The sequence below is a fragment of the Equus caballus genome, chromosome 4 (genome assembly GCF_041296265.1).
Source record: "Equus caballus isolate H_3958 breed thoroughbred chromosome 4, TB-T2T, whole genome shotgun sequence".
Taxonomy (NCBI): domain Eukaryota; kingdom Metazoa; phylum Chordata; class Mammalia; order Perissodactyla; family Equidae; genus Equus; species Equus caballus.
Genome location: NC_091687.1, coordinates 102,061,317 through 102,081,240, shown reverse-complemented (window position 1 = coordinate 102,081,240; position 19,924 = coordinate 102,061,317). Strand labels below are relative to the sequence as shown.

The 19,924-nt window shown below is 36.3% G+C and overlaps 1 protein-coding gene across 4 annotated transcripts in view; it reads left to right on the top strand.

Annotated features, from left to right (window-relative positions):
• The window catches only part of TPK1 (thiamin pyrophosphokinase 1), a 325,030-nt gene that overhangs the window by 66,845 nt on the left and 238,261 nt on the right, over positions 1-19,924 (top strand). The window lies entirely within an intron of this gene.

Sequence of the window (19,924 nt, the reverse complement as noted above, 5' to 3'; positions counted from 1 at the left end):
TTTCTAAAGGGCTACTTCTGCTAAGTTATCAGTGTAAGTTTAGGTCAAATTTGGTAGGCAGAAGAACTCGATTCTTGATGTGTTGATTTATATTCCTGATCCTCTCTTGTCATCTCAGACCTCTGCCTTCTCAGCTTTAAGGTGGTGTGTCTTAGAATGCAAACCTATTAGGCTAATAAGCTCACATCTGTGGACAGAGGTGGTGGTGATACTAGAGGGAATAAATCATCACAGATGATTTGTATAAAGAATTTTTCTTGTTTATTATGAATACGGTGAAACCTCTTAGTATTCTAAGTTTAGCCATCTTTGTTAGCCAACTTAGAATTTCACATTGTAATTGTACTAACATTGCCTTCGAAGTTGGAAACTTATTTAACCACTGACTTTTCTTTGCTAACACTCACTGCTTCCTTACTTGTAATTAGGTAGTGATTTGGGGGCCATAAGGCTGTAAGGTCTCTTTTGTCACTTTATCTCTAGTGCTTAGTGCTGTGTCTGTCACATAATTGCTTAGTAATTACAATAAATGAGAGAGTGATTTAATGTGGTTCATATTGCTAGTAAATACCAAAATAAACCGATTGGGCACACTGTTTTTATCTGAACTTATTATATCAAGTTTTATTATATTGTTAGAGTGTGTGAGCAACTGTGCTTTATTGCAAGCTTTAGAAATCGACAAAATAATCATTGATGGGAATTGTTGGAAACCTTAGATAAGGAAAACTACATCTTAAGGAGTCTCATATTTTGGGGAGTTAAGGGTCCTATTTTGCACATAGTGTGCAATGATGTGGAGTTTTGAGCTCACTGAAGTTCCTCACTTCTTCAGCATTTCTGCGGTGAATTAGGTTGGAAAAAGTCTCATGCCTGATGTACGCCAGCTAATCGTTTGATTTGCGTAAAAAGATGAACACTTGGTCAATCTGTGTACATGGAAAGAAGTAAAGGTCTCTAAAGTGTCATGTGTACTGAAATGTTAGATAATTCTCACTTCCAAAATAACTTTCTTTAGGTTCTTGAAATGTTAAGTTCTTTCATATGTACTTCTAGGATAATTCTTGGCTTTCTGGGGCCATTAACCATTGTAAAAAGCAGATCTGTCAACAAATACTAAGGAAGGGTGGAATGGGGTTTTTGTGATGCTCATGAGAGAAGCTCTGACTTCTTTATCTTTGTGATGTCCTGCTTTGTGTGGCTGTTCTTCCATATAAAGGCAATAACATAGGGAAACTTTGAGCCTGAGTTATTGATTTTTAAGAAAAAAGAAAAATCCTAGAGAAAAGCCCTTTATAGGGCAGTATTGGGGGTTTGGGAGGGAAGAGAGCATTGTGGTTTGGGGTTTCAGCAAGTAATGGCTCCAGGCTGCCATGCCTGTTACTCTTCAGCCCATACGTGCGACATTTTATGTAAGTTCTGTTCCATGCATGTGAAGATTGGTCAAGAGCAGAAATCAAGGGGTGGAAGCTGGATGGACTGTTCAACCAAAATGCAGGAAAATTTGAAGGCTGCTGCATAGTGTAAGCCTCTCATATAAAATTGATAATTGAACTTCAGCCTCCGCCCAGGACTTCTAAGTAGGTATTTCCTGAGACTGAGATTTGTTTCAGTGGCAAGAGTACTTTGAAGTTTCATTTTTTAGTTTTTTCCTGTCATTTTTAATTGGCATGTTATGAAATTTAGTTTAAATGACTAAAGAAAGGATTTAAGGGAGATTAAAATAATAGACGTTTTTAAATGTGTTTTCCCTTTAATACCTCATGAAGTTGCGGTGATTTTCTTGAGTACAAGTCTTGGAATATATCCCTGTCTGTCTCAGCATTTTGTATACTTGATTTAATCATGGGATATAAAATAAGTACTTAGGTCGGTAGATAAAAAGACAGAAGTGTAGTTAGTGTCTAACTTTTCGGTAACTATAGAGATTATTGGCATTTGTGAACAGATATTGCCCTCAGACTTCTTAACCTTTTTTTTTGGTCAGACTTTCTCTCCTAGTAAATGTCTTTCTCACTCTGAAATATGTGATAGTGGGAAAAAAAACTGGGATGTTTGCGTTTGAACAGCTCTGCTCTTTTCCTGTTGTAGGTCACTTTTTCTTAACTTGGCATCCGCTGGGCTTACCAGGTCCTCAAAGGTAGCAGGAGAGATCTCTGAACTACATAATGTTGAAAAGCAAAAAAGAAATAAGAAACCTAACAGACATTCATTTACTTGGGATAAGGTTACATAGATGAAACCATATATTAGGTTTCTAGGAGTTTGTCTTAAAGTGTATGCTCGTTTTAACATGAATTCACAGCCTCTGTCTCTTCCATATGATCCACAGAACAGGGGTGACTACGTTAATCAGATTGGGAATTGATGATCAGATTGTGTTAGTGTCAGGTGTTTCACTAAGATGTGACACTTTTTTCCTCTAATTAGGAATTGTTTTCCCTCACCTGATTTCTTTCTTTTTCAGTTCTGTGATAACCAACCTTAAGATCACACCAGGGTATGGGCTGTGCACTCTGGTTCATTTCAGCTGGGGCTTAAATCAAACTATTTGACAAATCGGGTGGGTCTCATAGGTTAAAGGGAGGCACATGTGGCATTTCATGAATTGAAAGTAAGCAAGGTCTTTGGTTTTATAATATTCCCCATTCCTTTCCATTAGTGATTGATACCTGTTGAGGCCTTTCTGTGTCAGACCTTGGGCTTGAAGCTGGGGAGGAAATTATGGGCTCTCAGTTAGGGCTGGAATTAGAGTTCGCAGAGCACGGTGCAGCCTGTTCCTGTTGAAGGCGTGAGGGGCTCTGCGGGCCACGAGTCCCTGTAATGAACTTGCTCTATCCCTGCTTCTTAATCCCTGAAATTCTTGTAGTATTTCATTAATCGAATCTACTTTGCTCATGTCTGTATGCTTTGCTTGCTCTCTTTGAAAAAAAGCACCTTACCTGAATAAAACAGTTTTTAATAGAATCGTGACTTGGTCCACTAATTATACTGATCTTGTGCTGCCATCGGCTTTAAGTTTTACATGAAGTAGAAATCGGCTGCAAAGCACCTTGCTGTGATAGCAGTCTTGTACCCACCCTTTCCTTCATAAATTATGCACCCTATGACTCTGTCAGCCTCTTTTTACCTGCTTATTTGAAGTTAAGCTCAACCAAAGTTAGCAAATTTATATCATGTAAAGTTTTTCTTCTTTCCGTTTCTATTCTTATTTCTCTATTCATTGGGACCTCTTTACCTCACCTCTGTGTCCAATCTGTTTATTTCCATTAAAATGGAGAAATTGGATACCTGCAAATTTCAGGTGTAGATTGGTTGAATTGATTAGTATGCTTAACATGCTTGGTATCCATCTCTATTTTAATCTTAAATTTTCTGTTTGTATACATTATCCCTGTTAGAGGAATTTCAAGGAAAACGTGGTTTTTGATAATCACCTTGAAATTCTGAAATCACCTCAGGATCATTCCTAAAGCTGACTCTGGAAGGGCTAGTCCTGGTCCATCGTTTTTTTTTATTTTAAAGAGTGTGTTTCAAATTTAATTTTTTCTCTGGCCTCACCTCCTATTCCCACCCCTTCCTATGTATTTAATGATTGATGTAATTTGTTCTTTCTTTTTTGCCAAAAACAGATGTTTACTTATTCGTATTTGCAAACTTCCACTCATCCTTCAAGGTCCAACTCAAATGCCACCTCTTGTGAAGGAAAGCTTCTGGAGCTTGCCCTGGTGGAAATAGATTTTCCCCCTAGTATTTGTATTGTGTTTCTATTACTTGTAAATGTCACCTTATCCCTTCTTGAGGATAAGCTTCTTGAAGATGGATCCAAAGTGCCTGGATGATGGTGTTTTCTTCTTAGTTCCTGTGAGACTAGCCTGGGGGTAGTTGTTGTAGGCCATCCCGGCAATTGCTGAAGGTCAGTGTCTGTCTTTGATGCTTTCTAGATCCTGGAAATTCTCTTGCCCTGATGTGAACTAGTGAGCAGGCAGCAGGCGTGTGTGCTCCTGTGTTTTCGCTCATTCTCTCTCTCCTCCAGATTCCTTTCTGGTCCTCAGACTAGTTTGGGTCCCTTTTCTGCTTCTGCTAAACTTGAACTCATCTTTTTCCCTCTGCTCTATGACTCTCTGATGCTTATTTTAGTGTTTCTTGGTACAACTGATCAGCACTGATATTTTCATTAATCTCTTGTTCTTTCCTCATAGCTCATGTGCAAGGATGTATCTTTTTTTTGCCTCTATAGTCTTATGCCTTTGACAGGTGAGGTACTAACAAAAGTGTGATTGGAATATATCCTCTTTGTCTATTAAGGTGTTATGGTAAGGTGTTTCTTTTATTACATAGAAGGATATAAAACTATGCAGTTAAGCAGTACCTTTGTCTTCTGACGTAGGTGTCTGAAGAGATTTATCGTATATTTTTATTGTAATACTTTTAGAGCTCTTTTCTTTAAAATAATTTCTTTGTGAGAATTATATGTTAACCTTATTTTTGTGAATATAAGTGCTTCAGTTTTTCTATAGATTTCCATCTTTAATTATAGAAATATGTGTGCATTATAAAAAATTTAAAACATCACAGTTTATAATGAAAAAGTATCAGTCCCCAGTAACAGTTTATTACTCCCTTCCTTATCCTTTTTGTTCTTGTACTTTTTCTTTTTCACTAGTTCCCATGAAATGATTTTAACCATCAGTTAGGATAATAGATAAAATATGAAAACCAAAAAATGCCCCTACAATGGTGATCGCCAGGCTCTGTGACTCTGTGTGCTCTGTGGCAGTTAGTGTAGGTGTTGTAACTGCCTGTTTTACTTCATTCTTCATGCCATTTTGATCTGTGTCCTAACTGCTATGTCAGTTTTCAACGTAACCAGAAAATGGCTTCCAAGTTAGTATGGCTACTTTGTGTGTGTGTGTGTGTGTGTAAATATTTACATTTGCTCCATGTTTTATACACATACACTTTTTTGCCTGATATTAAGCCTCAATGAAGGGAGCCTTCTGCGAGGTTAATTGGATGAGTATGAGCACGTTATTACAGTTATTCCTTCTAGGGAGGCCGGACAGTAGCCTTTTGCTGTGGTATCCTTAGTGAAACAAAGTAAAAGTGAAAAAACCCAAAGGATCTAGCTCTACACTAACCAGATGGTGGGCTGCTACGTAAACCTGGAAAACATCACCCTTTGGGTCAACTATCCAGAGGTAAATTCAGCATTTTGCATTTCTTTTCTTCTAGTTGATGGTGTCCAGCTCTTTAGAAGGTGGTGTATCATTCTCCCAGTCAGAATACCTGGGTCTTAGATGCCCTTCCCTGAAATGCAGACATTGTCGTGTTCAGCAACTCTTCCCAGAAATTTGTTATTGAGAAATAACGATTTCTCCATGGTGGTGTTTCTCCACTTCTGTTGTAATATACAGCTTATTTAAGTAGTTTGAAGGACTTCTGAACGAGCAGGCTTTGGAGAAGCAATCAGAGAAACATGGTGTAGTTCATGTGCATTTTCTCCCACATTGTATAGTGTATGGTACCCTTAAGAATCTGGAAACATTTATTTCTACCCTGGCCCTACTTTACACTCCATAGACTGTTATGTGTTAGATAAGTGTGTGTGTGTGTGTGTGTGTGTGTGTGTGTTAAATGTTGTCCCATGTTGCTCAGTGGCTTCTTCCTTGTAATATGTTGTTTCAAGGCTCGCTACACCTGGAAGTTTACTTTTAAGGTCATGCTATTTAATTGAATCTAGATGAGTTAAAGAACATTTCCAATGGCTAATATTTGTGTACAATTACAGACTAAAAAATAACTTGAACTTTTTTTGTAGTACCAGTCTTTGGGGGAAGCGGGGCCTCTCTGAGCCTTTGGTTTTACAGGAATAGTTGCTTGGAGTCTTTGGAAAGAAGCCGCCATTGGAAAGCAGAAAAGATGGTGAGAGGGTGTGAGGTGCTCTTTACCGCCTCACTAGGAGACAGGTGTTTGGCTGAGAGAAATCTGGTCTACATTCTTTCTATGTCTCGAGTTTACTGGTGATGTTTGGAACAAGCTGAATGGGGTGCCATAGGGGGAAATCATAGGGTAAAACACTTGTATAAGCTGGTAGGAGAGCAACGGTAGGGGGAGGAAATATTCTATTTTTGAACATGTTCAGTAGAACTGAGCAGTGTGAACTGTTTGAGTCATCTAACGGCAGACTCCCTCTGGAAGTGAGACTGTGACACCTTTTAGTAAGGCTTCCTTGCTATCTAAATAGTTACAATCAATTTAGCTTTTAGAGATTTGTTGGTTATGACTACCTGGATAGGTAGAATGTCATGCACATTTTTGTCATTTAAATGCATCCAGGCAAAGACCCAGCAGATACTTTAGCTAGGAAAATGCTATACTTTAGGGTATCCGAATTTTAGTTAGGATGATCTGGGAGGCATCTGTTCTAGTAATGAGTAGCTGAGTCATTAGACTTAAGAATCCTGTAATAGTTAGGCTTATCACAGTTTATGGAACTACCAAATTGACACTATTTGTGTCATTTTCTGTGCTTAGTGTTTCGCAGAACTTATGCTTTGAGCACATTTAAGTGAACATTGAGCCAAAGATCTGATGAGCAATTTGCATACTTGGTTCAGGTCCATTAAGCAAAACAGTTATGTACAAGCTGTAGTCCCAGTAAATAAGGCTGGCAGAAACTATCTATCCCAGTCATATAGAAACATTTGAGGGACTACAAAAAGATTATTTAAATATATAAGACATTTCAATACATTAGTTGCACGGAAAGAAATACATATTGTTTGATATGAGGCCAGAGACATATTCCGTTGCTCCCATCCCCAAGATGATGGTCTGTTTCTATTGAATTAGATCTTTTATCTTTCTGGGCATTATAATACAAATATTATCAGATATTAAGGACTTTTGTGTTATTTTCATTTCCAGGATTCACTCTTGGGCCTTTATGTTGTATTGTGTTTTGTTTTAGTAACCACAATATTATAGGGGATTTAGGGAATTGACACCAGAATTTCAAGAACTTTATATTTGAAAGGTGTTTGTGAATCTGCTGTACATCCTAATTCCAGGGTATTTATATGAACTGTTGCACTTGATATTCTAAAAAAGAAAAGTCATATTTAAATATCAAATTTCACAGGATTACATTTTCTAATACGTTTACTGAGAGGCAAAAAAACAATTCCTTTATTTTATTTCTTTTTTTAATCCTTTTTTTTAGCATTGCTGTGTCAAACAGTGTATGAGGACTGAGCTATCAGTGAGAAAGACACAGGCACTGTCTTAAAGTGCTTACAATCTAGTGTCTGATGCACAAGTCCCGTTGTATACATTGTAATAATACTCTCTGCAAATCAAAGTGTGTTATTGTTATGAACTCTGTTGTTTCCCCGCCAAATCATATATTGATGTCCTAACCCGCAATGTGACAGTATTTGGCAATAGTGCCTTTAAAGAGGTAATTAAAGTTAAATGAAGTCCTAGGGTGGGGTCCTAACACAAGGGGACTGTTGTCCTTATAAGAAGAGGAAGAGATACCAGGGATGGTGTTACAGAGAAAAGGCCATGTGAGGACGCAGTGAGAAGGCTCCATCTGCAAGCCAAGGAGAGCAGCCTCAGGAGAATCAAGCTTGCCAACACCTTGATCTTGGACTTCTAGTCTCCAGAACTGTGAGGAAATAAATTTCTGTTGTTTACATCACCAAGTCTGTGGTATTTTGCTAGAAAGCCCGAGCAAACTAAAACAATTATTTATAAAGCTTGTTGGCAAGTTGAGAAATGTTCCACTTCCTTCTCTATAGAAGAGTGTTGATCTCAAAGGTCCTTTTGATTTGTAAGCTGGGTGCCAGGATTCTTCCAGGCAGTCTTAATCACACCTCAGTACGTTGGAGCTCCATTGAGTCACTGGTAGGCATTGAACCTTCCTTGGCTTCAGTTCTCTAGCCTGGGACTGAGAGTGGGTCCCTTGTTTACAGAAGATATTTCACTGACTTCATAAAAACGGTGCAAATACTCTATATATTAGATATTAATTTGATGGATATAATCAGAATTTGGGAAATCAGTTTTGGACACCTTAAACAGATGTAGAAAAAAGTATAGACCAAATAGATTAAAGCACAAATTTAAATAACTCACATATCTATGATTATTTTGGGCATTGATCTATTGCCCTTTGTAAAGATGAGAAGAATTTGCTTTTCTTGTGAAACACAAATTAGAAAGATTCAGTGAATTGCTATGGGACCATTTACACTTCTGTCTGGGTGTTCTGCAGGTGGTTTCCCATTGAGGCCAACCTAAAGTGGAATTCTTCCCTCCGCCTTTACAGGATGTGACCTGTTCGTAGTACAGTGGCCGGCCCTCTTGTACTACATTTGTTCACAGAGTGGTAAATAGGGGATTACAAATCCCACCATAGGTCTGTTAGTGGAACTATCTGTTGGTACTAGATAAAGTCACCTAGGAGTGGAAGGATGTCTTGGATGAGGGGGCAGCAGCTTTTAAACAGACTTAAATGTGTTTATAAAGAAAGAAAGGTGGTTTCCTTGCTTACTGTTAGATTTGCTTTGTTTTTATAGTTTCATGTCTCTGACTTGGGAACGGACATATAGTTCTTTAATAAGAATGTTTAAGGGATGTTACTTTCTCTTGAATACCTATATTAGAAAACTGCCTCACGTTTTTTTCTTCTCAACTCCTGCCATGTTAATACATATATATATATATATAAAACTTGAGTGGTTTTTCTGAAGTGAGTAGACTCGTTGAGGTAGCCTTACTGGAAAAACTATTCACTGTATTGTGCGAAGATGGTGAATGAAGTGGGTTAGTGAAATCAGCCAAGATATACTCACCAAACCTAGTGGCTTTTAAAGGTTACCAGACTCTCTCTCTTTGTTTCTTTCTCTGCAGCTTAAATATTGAAAAGGGGAAAAATACCAATGATGGTTGTTATTTACTCTCCATTAAGTCATAAATAGATGACTGTAAAAATTTAACATTATAAAACATTTTATTTTAAATTCGTTAACCCTGGAGTTGAAATTTGTCTACCCTATATATAAGTGGCCAAGGTGTAAAACACATCCCAAAGTAATACAAGTTAATGGAAAAATAATAGAATCATCCAGAATATTTGTTTTTTGAAATTATTATTCTGCCCTTAAGGTAAAATTGTTCTGTAATTTTATTTTGAAGATCAAAGTGTCGAAAAACGTACCCTCCCATCCTTCTGTCTTCCATCATTACCTTTAAGAACATGGGTATTTGACTTACTCATTAATGCCATTTGTCTTTGGGATGTTCTTGGGAGTTCAAAAGAGTAGACAGTATACGATAAATGAGATGCAATTAATTTTTTTCAATTGTCAGCAGCTTTTGCTTATGTTAAAGAATATAGATTGGTATTACTATGTTTAAAATGTACTTGTCATTACCAGCCTGGATCATTCACTAGCCAAATATTTATTGAATATATAACTTATCACTGGTTACAAACCCAAGCCACTCTTTTTGCTTTGTGATTACTTTATGCTTGTTGTTTATAATGATGCAGTTCATAATTTCAGTCCTTTTTCCGGGGTTTCACAGGCAGTTAATCATGATTCACAGCATTGTGCATTCTTTATCTTCAGTGGCATATAGAACATTGCAGGAATAACAAAAGGGGCATTATCTTTGTGCTGGCTGGAAATAGGCTGGATTTGTCATCTTAGAGGAAAAAAAGATAAATATAAACTGAAATTTGTAGGAGTGTGGATGCGAATGTACATAGGAAGTAGATTTAAGAAACTGGAGAAATATAAATATGTCAACTTAAAGCCCAATAGATTTGTTGTCACTTATCTGTATGGCTTATCCATGTCCATATGCCTAAACTGACCACATTCTTCTTTGCTTTGATTATGTAAGCAGGACTATTAGTTTTGTTTTTCTTTACTTTTTAATTTTATTCATCTCAATTGTTACTAAATCAAAGACGGCCTTGAGAAAATATGCTTTTGATCAAAACATTCCATAGGTCTCTGAGTACTATATTCCAGATCTCTTGCTGGTTGAGTAAAATACCATCTCTTGTTGTTGAAAGTGAGATAGGAATATTGTTATAATGTTATAAATGGAATACTATTTCTAGTTTGTATGGAACATTTTTAGCAAAGGCATCCATAATAACTTTCATTCCGTTTGTGCCTTTTTATCTCTTTTCTTACATAACAAAGCAAAAAATAACGTTAATGTTGCAAATTAGTCTAAAACTAATTTTTTTCCCCAATGATAAGAGAATTGTAAGCATGCGTTAATAACTTTTAATTTTTCTTGGAGAGGTGAATTGTTTTTCTCAGAGTACAGAACAAATGGAGATATATCTGCTTTCTGGGTTTTAAAGAAGCAATATTACTTCTCTCCAGAGAACAGTAAATAGAAAGTGTATGCAAACTTTCTTTTTTGGTGAGTAGAAAGTAATCTTTTCATACTTAAAAGCATTAAAGGCTGTGTTTGCATTACTCTACATATGTTTAGTTAAATGCGTTGTAGAACTGGTTTGGAGGTTCTACTTATAGAAAATGATTTTTATATCATGTCTGTGATATCTGTTAACTTTCCGTAAGTGTGCAACTATGAACTCTTGTGGCTAAGTACAGTCCTGAGGCCGCTCATAGTAATAGGAGGCATTCTCTCTCAAACATTCATTCAGTTTAATAAAAATTTTAGCTTGTGGCATGAACCTCTGTATATTATTCTTTATTAGACACAATTGGCATTTAAGTTTCTGGAAGGAACATTGAGCTATGCAGTACCTATATTCTTTGTAAAAAATTCTAATTATGACGACTTTTGGTTAACTGTATACCTCAGCAAACTGGAAATTTTTTCTGCGAACCTTACTTTTAGAAGTTGTAAATTGTAAATGTCAAACTCCCAATCGGTATGAAGACAACTTGGTAAAGGTTCCCCCATTCTCTTATGCTTATTCTGTCACTGCTCTAGTGAGACTTCACATTTTTTTGTTGTTGTTGAGAAAGATTGACCCTCAGCTAACATCTGTTGCCCATCTTCCTCTTTTTTTGCTTGAGGAATATTTGCCCTGAGTGAACATCTGTGCCAGTCCTCTTCCACTTTGTATGTGGGTTGCCACCACAGCATGGCTGATGAGTGGTGTAGGTCTGCACCCAGGATCCGAACCAGTGAACCTGGGCCTCTGAAGTGGAGTGTGCCGACCCGACCACTGTGCCACGGGGCTGGCCCCCGAGACTTCATGTTTTGAGTGTTCACCTTGGTACTTAGAGATCTTTTGCCATTAAAGTTGGTTTCAGTAGTATTTACCCTGTGGTACTTATTCCGTCAGGAACATTCACTAATTATTTTATATGAAGATTTTTAATACTTGTTAAACACTTGTTGAAACAAACTGGAAGTGCTTATATATTCCTTAATGAATATTTCTATTTCAGTGTAGTATAGATAACAACTTTGTTAGTGTTTCAACTTTAGAATTAAGGTAAAATTAACCTTAATTTTTCCTGCTGGTGAGCATTTTGTTTCCCTTTTAAACAATTTTATTTTCGTGCCATTATTGGTGGTTTCTTTCTAGGTTTCTTTTTATTTTTGAACATTGAAATAATTGTAATTTCACCTGCTTTATGTTCAGTTTTGAATCAAAGTTAAGACAGTTTACTAGTTGTGGTACATGGATAGTATCACTTCAGTAAATTTAGGAAGTATCTCAAGTAAAAGTCAAAGTTATCAATTCTTAATTGCACTTTCAGTTTAATGAATGATACCAGCATAGTTCTGTAACTTATTTTAAGGCAAACCAATAGTAAATATGTCAGCAAAATAAGTGAGGAGAAATTACAGAGGTAAGTAACAAGGTATTTACAACTATGGAATGAAAAAATTGTATAATCAAATGAACTCAAAATGTATATAGAAGAATGTTTATTGCTGAACGTTTTGTTATTATGCATACTTTCTTTTTCTTTCTTGGATGTATCAAGGCAGCCTTAAGATGGCATCTGACTGATATGTGGTTCATCAGATTAGGAGGTTATTATACTTGGTTGATTAATTGGATGCTGTCGTTATCTTTATTTCCTTTCTTCCCAAATAGCGTGTTTTCAGCTTTCGTACCATAAGTAAACGTGAGGGAAACATTTCTCCAAAACAAGCTAATACATGTTTACCACTTATTTTCATCTTCTTGTAACATTGGTAAACAGGTGTGTTTTTATTAACTTATGAAATTGATTGTTTTCCTGATTAGTTTCTTCAAATTCGTATGATTTTCACCTATTTTTATTTACTGCTCTTGTTCTTTGGAATTACTGAGATCTTATTTTGGCACCTTAGATGATATAATAGATGACGATGGTACTTTTAATTTTTTAAGTAGCTATTGGAAACATTCTTAAATAAAGAAACTAATAGCTATTATGTTAATACTACTGAAGGAAATTGAAGAATTGGAAAATATATTTTTACCCGTGAGTTTTTGGAAAATAAGTCTGTAGATAACCAGTATTGTAAAGGGAAATATACAAGTATTTCTCAATATGCCACAACCACCACAAAACCATAATTCCCACATCTGGATGAGTTAGAGAACATTTTCCAATTTCAAAAATTCCTTTATTTCTTCTTATTACATTTTCTCAGGGAAATGAGATCTTTCTTGCACTGAGTTTATAGGGATGAACGAAGTGATGTTCCTTTAAGCTTCTGGAGATGAGCATTATATAGTAGCAAATAAAGTGAGAGGACTTTTCATGAGATTTGAATTCATGAGCACAGCAGAGACAGTGATCATAAGAATGAATCGAGGTTTTTAGTGGACACATTAATGGCAGAAATGGAGGCTATATTTATTTCTCCCTGCAGTTTTTCTCTGCTTCCAACTCCTTTTGCTAGCTACCTACAGTCGGTGTATAAAGCAACACTTTTAAACCGTGTTTCTCCTCCTCCCCTTCCACTCCCCAGTTTTGCTTTATAACTATGTGTAGAGAACAGCAATAGATAATTTTAATTAAACAGCATGCAAGGTTTTTCATGGGGGCTACGTTGAATAGAATTGTTTTAGCCGTTAACTTTCAGTATTGGATTAAGATTTGTTTCCAAAGTGCTAAACCGATGCCAGCTCTGTTATTCTTGGCCTGAAATATGCTCTCCACTGGATGGTTCTATGTGTCCCCTACTCAGCATGTTTGAAACCATCTCACCTTTCTCTTAAAATCAGAACTTCTGTGGATTTACCTCCCTTGTTATTCACTAAGGCTCACTCTTTGAAGCCATCCTTAACCGCCTGCTCTTCTTTTTTTTCAACCTTATGTTGTTATGTATCAACTATTGTCAGTTTTCTCTTTACAGTATTTCCATATTCTCATCCATTCCTCTTTCCTACATCAACTGATCTCTTTTGGGTACTGGGTAATCTTGTCCAACTCTTTTGCATTGTTCTCTGAGTTATCTGCCTACCTCTGATTATTTTTCTCTCTCTCCCGTGTCCCATCTTTAGATTTATTTCTGTAGGTTCTTACTCTCCCTATTCAGAAGGTTTGGAGCTGTCACTGTGGCCTGTAGGATCAATTTCCGATTCCTTAGGCTTTTAGGCTTTATGTTCAACATTTCTATTCTCACACTCATATGTGTCGTCTTCAAAGTAGACTCTTAATTTTTTGATGGTAGTCTTTGGCTTCCACCTCTTATGTCAGTGCTTAGTGTGGCACCTTGCATGCTGTGGGCCATCAGAAATTGTGTCGAAGAGGGTCTCTGTTGCTTGTCCCTCTGCCTGCCTGCTTTCTTCTCTGTCACTCTGAGAGCCGGCTAGTCTGCTTCTCTGTCTATGCCAATTTTACTGTTATTTCATGTCCTACATTTTCCATTTGAGGAAAATTAGTCTGATGTCTGCTAGCTACTTCACCGGATCGCCTTTTTTTTATAGGCACATAAAGCTGTTTGGTTTCTACTCTTTTTCTAGACTTCCAAGATATCCACAATCAGTTTTTTTCACAGAACATTATTACCTTCTTGCCTTCTTGAGTCCATGATAACATGGGAGCTCTGCATATTGTGTGCAAGGAAAATTATCCTTGTAGAGTATACAGTATTTTAAAGAATTTGAAAAGTAGAAAACAAATGAACTTTTCATTTTGTTTATATTTCTTATTATTTTCATGCAATGAAGGTGATAAGTTAATATTATGGGTCATGGCAAAGTTGTCATAGAACTGTTTATTTTTATACTTAAACAGCTTATTCCAAATACTATTTTGAGAGTTCAGATACGTTGCTCCCAGGTTTTGGCAGTGCGTCTTGTCTCTGTAGTGTGAACAGTATTCTTCCTCATCTAGTAACCCTTCCACAGTGTAAACCATGAGTTTTCCATATGTTAATATCCAACATCATAATAAAAATTATACTTAGCATTAAATAGTGAATTCAAAGCTGATGTTTTTCAGGATACATTTAAAAAAAATAAAACATTTTGTGCCTTAAAGGATCCTATCAAGCAAGTGAAAGGACAGTCCACTGAATGGGAAGAAATATTTGCTAATCGTATATCTGATAAGAGACTTGTATCTAGAATATATAAAGAACTCTTACAACTCAGTAAGGAGATAAATGACCCAATTAAAAAATGTGCAAAGGATCTGAATTGACATTTTCCAAGGAAGGTATGCAGATGGTCAACATGCACATGAAAAGATGTTCTCCATCACTAGTCATCAGGGAGACGCAAGTCAAAACCACAGTGACAGATCACTTCACACCCACTAAGATGGCTGGAATCAAAAGGTTAGATAATAAGTGTTGGTTAGGATGTGGAGAATTCAGAACTCTCATATGCTGCTGGTGGGAATGTAAAATGGTGCAGTCAGAAAATATTGTCACTTCCGTTAACGGTTAATATAGAGTTACCATTTGGCCCAGAAATTCAACTCCTAGGTATATTCCCAAGAGAAAATGAAAACCTATGTCGGCACATAACTTGTACACTAATGTTCATAGCACCATTATTCATAATAGTCGGAAGTTGGAAATAATCCCAGTGTCCATTAACAGATGAATGGATAAACAAAATGTGGTATGTCCAAAAAATGGAAAATTTTTCAGCCATAAGAAGGAGTAAAATACTGATATGTGCTACAACCTGGATGACTCTTGAAAACATTAAGCTAAATGAAAGAATCCAGCCACAGAAGACCACACATTATAAGGTCCTATTCATATGAAATACTCAGAACAGGTCAATCTACAGAGACAGAAAATATATTAGTGGATGCTTAAGGGCTGAGCAATGGGAAGCTAGAGTAGAGTTACTGAAAGATATGGAGTTTCTTTTTAGAGTGATGAAAATATTCTAAAATTGATTGTGATGATGGTTACACAACTCTGAATGTTCTAAAACCATTGAATTATATTCTTTAAATGTGTTCATTTTATGGTATGGGAATTATATCTTAGTAAGCTGTTACAAAAAATGATAGACATTAAGGTAGAAACTAATATCTTCTATTTACTTATTATCCTATTTGCTTTATCCTGTTAATTTATTATCCTATTAACCCTTTTTTTGAGGAAGATTAGCCCTGAGCTAACTGCTGCCAGTCCTCCTCTTTTCGCTGAGGAAGACTGGCCCTGAGCCATCTTCCTCTACTTTATATATGGAATGCCTACCACAGCATGGCTTGACAAGCAGTGCCATGTCTGCACCTGGGATCCCAACTGGGGAATCCCGGGCCACCAAAGTGGAATGTGCAAACTTAACCGCTGTGCCACCGGGCTGGCCTCCCTATTATCCCTTAATATTTATTTTGACTAGGATGTTCACTTTTCTTATGAGTTTTAATTTATACCAAAATTTATCTAACACTCTGTCCTTACTTCTGGATATATTCCTACAGTTTGGGCCAGTGGTTCTCAAATTTGGTGTGTATCAGAATTGCCTGGAGGGCCCTAACTCTAGCATTTCAGATTCAGTAGGTCTGGGGTAGGGCTCAAGAATTTGCCTTTTTAACAGTTTTTAACAAAAATGCCCTGAGAACTAGTGCTTTAGGTCTTAGGACATCACTTTTTTTTTTTTTTGGCACAATGCTTATTAGCTTCTGAGCTAATGGCCTTGGTAGATTTTAGATTTTAGCTCTGCGTACTCTCTCTCATTCTGCCCTTCTCATATAGCATCTCTCTTTTACCAGAGAGAACACAGCTTTTTAGTATTATATTTGATATCCTTTTATGCACACTTCCTGCTCCCTGTTTTAAAAAAAAATTCTCCATTTCTTCAACTGTTCTTTTTTTTTTTTTTAAAGATTGGCACCTGAGTTAACGTCTGTTGCCAATCTTTTATCTTTTCTTCTCTCCAAAGCCCCATAGTCCATAGTTGTATATTGTGGTTGTGGTCCTTTTAGTTGTGGCATGTGGGACCCCGCCTCACTGTGGCCTGATGAGTGGTGCCATGTCCGCGTCCAGGATCCAAACCAGCGAACCCCTGGGCCACTGCAGCGGAGCGCTGGAACTTAACCACTCGGCCACCGGGCTGGCCTCTCCCTCTCCCTTTCTGCATTATGGACTTGATGTTCAAGTGAAAGGTTTCTATTTTATACCTAATTTTTTGATCTTGATTTTCTTTAACATTCATAGCAACTATTTCTTTGCAAATTTGCCTTAGAACGTTTAGAAACTTTGTAATGCTACACAAGATAAAATTTTGAACAGAAAAATAATAAAGCTGATTTCTTTATGAATTGATGCACTTAGGAAGCTAGACACAAATATCAGTTATCATTTTTTTTTAGTGTACTTCACTATTCTTAGTACTCATTTTAATTCCCAGATCAAAGAACGACTTTAGTTTGTTTTAATTAGAACATTCTTTAAAATATTTTTACGAGGCAGGCTTTATGTGGAAGAGTGTGACAAGCATTCATTATTAGCATTAAATTCTTAATGAAGGAAACTGCTTTCTGAGGAAATTTATCACACTGATTTGAAACAAGCAAACAAAACATCTTCTGAAAAGAAAATATCCTTAGGATCCTGTCACCATGAAGTCCCTAAGCCTCTTGTCCAATGTTAAGAGTTAGTGATGATTCAAATGCTTATTAAACTAATAAATGAATGAGCTGTCAACTGGGCATCTGGCAGATTGCTGGGGTCACAAAGACAATGAGACAGACCCTTTCTTGGAAGGGGTTCACCATCTGGTAGTGTATGCTATAAACCAAGCATTGAGGATCTACTTAGCATCCGAGAGGTACCAGCACTGTGTACCATGCTTGAAGGGGATCTGAGAGGCATTTAAGGAAGGCTCTGCCCTTGAGAGTTTTTAACTTGTGTTGAGATGAGGCCCAGCCCAAGAAATCACCACCTGTATACACATCGTATATTGTGTGGTGGTGACTGTGCAGGCTGTTGAAATTCACAAGAGGGCTTTGGGGATTGAGCTGGAGATCTTTGTGAATGCACACACATCAGAGTTCATTGGCAAACTGCTGCAGGCAAAAATGCCATCTTTGATAATAAATTGCAAGGAGATCAAAAGTGATGTTTCTAAAAGAAAAAGAAAACAGCTAGGACGTAGAATTCTTTATTTTATTATGCTGGCGTGGAAGGGAGCAGCTGTTATCTATCAAACTGAGAATCCTGATTAATGCTGGCCAGTTGAGTGCCCCTCTCTTGCCTACTGTTCTGTTAGAGGACATTTTATATTGGGCTTTGGGTGGCACCACAGAGTTTGGGGAACCATCTCAAAGAGCACAAAAACCTAGAAGCCAAAAAAACCTAGCCAGTTTACTTGGAATGTTTTACAATGTTGAAATAAAGGATGCCGCCAGAGTTAAAGAATTCTGCTTTATGAACACAGGTAGGAATATAATGAAAAATATGGTACTATAGAGAATATTAGAAGCAGCTTAATACCTTGGGCTTATCAGCCACATTTAAGTGTTAGAACAATCTCATGCCATAGTGACTTTGGAAAACTCTATTTCTGATATCTGTTCTGAGCTAAAGAATTGGACTCTCTCTCCTTTATGTATTGGTAGCAGTGATACAGGAAGACCTGTGTGAGGAATGCTGTGTGCCATAGGTGGGCATTATCTGCTTAAAACCCTTTGAATTTAACTTAAAACATCCTTACGCATTAGAGGTGTTCTATATGTGTGCACTGACTTGCAGTTAGATTTTGGTGATTATTTTATTATTTCAGTAAAATAGGTCTTGCTTGGGTCTTGTCACTTTTAGTTCACGAGAACATGCCTGCTTGATTTAGCCAGATTTTTATGTTGAGGCAATATGTTGCTAAAGTGAATTAGTCAACAGTTTATAAGTATGATGGATACATACATAATTTGTATTTGCATTTTTTACCTTATTCCAAAAATCTTTTAATAATAAAACTTGAATCAACTTAAACTTACCTAACTTTCTAATACTGCTGATTAGAGATTATAAAATGTTCTTCTTACCCATAATGACTGTATAATAATATTGGAGCCTTATATCACATGTGGAAATACTTCCAAATGTATAAAAGACTTAAATGTAAAAAAAAAGGAAAAAAACCAATAAAAATCTTTGTAGACAATAACTTAGGTTATATGTGACTGTAGGATTAAGGAAAGTCCATCTCCACGAGGATTGGAAACCTAGAGGTTTAAAAGATAGGCATATTTGAATATATAAAAAAAATTAGTAAATTTTCTATAGCACAAAATATTATAAACAATGTTAAAAGAACAACAACAGATTTGGAATAAGCATAAACATAGACAAAAGGTTTTATCTATTAAAAAAAGCCTAACTAACAACAAAAAAATTAGCTGAAGATAAAAGTAGGTGTTTTAAACGAGAACTAATTCAGATAAACTCCAAACACATGAAAAGGTGTTCAAATTCCCTGTAGTTGAGGAATGCATGTTAAAATAACAAGGTGTCATTTTACACCTATTAGACTGACAAAAAATTAGAGTAACAGCTATTGCCGTTGGAGACTTGGAAAATGGGGTAATCTGATATTGTTAGCAAGATGGATCTATTATGTATTTTTTTTGGAAAGTAATCTGGCACCCTCTATTAACATAAAAAATATGTCCTTTCAATTCTGCAACTACTACTCTGCCACACAGTCAACTATTGTGACTATTGCATAGAAATATGAACTCTATATATGTGAAAAGCCATATACATGTATATGTATGTATACACACATGCACATATAGTGTGTGGAGATTTATTGCAACATTCTTAATAGAGACAGAAGCCTGGAGAACAAAGAAATGCCTATTCATGGGTGAATAGTGTCATACATTACGGCATATCTGTGACATAGAATATTATGTTGTTTTGAAAAAAAAGAATTAGAGCTATGCTAGTTGCCTTGGAATTTCAGTCAGGTATTATTGAGAGAGAAGAAAAGCAAAATGCAGAAAAGTTCCAATTATAGAATCCTATTATTGTAAAATGAAGTAAAAAAAGTCCATATATGCATATTTTACTGTGTATGTATGAAATTTTTGTCTGTATATAAACATGGAGAAGCATAGTCCTAGCATATTTTACTGTGTATGTATGAAATTTTTGTCTGTATATAAACATGGAGAAGCATAGTCCTAGTCTGTTTCTTGGACAGGGGTTGGGGAAGGTGTGAAGTGATCTTTATGAGCATAGGGAAAAGAGAAGGGGAGGCAGAAAGCAAAAAATGGAAGTATGAAAATAGCATAAATAACAGCATTTATGATATGAACAAATTTATGTTTGTAAGTTTTTGGACATTTATATGAATTGTACATATGTATTTAAAAATAAAATAATTTAGGGACAGTATGAAAGAGAGAAGGAGCTGATATGTGTATCAGAGAGATTGGGCATAGACATCTCTTTTGGCTGGAAGTAATTGGTAGAAGTGTAATGATGTTTTGCA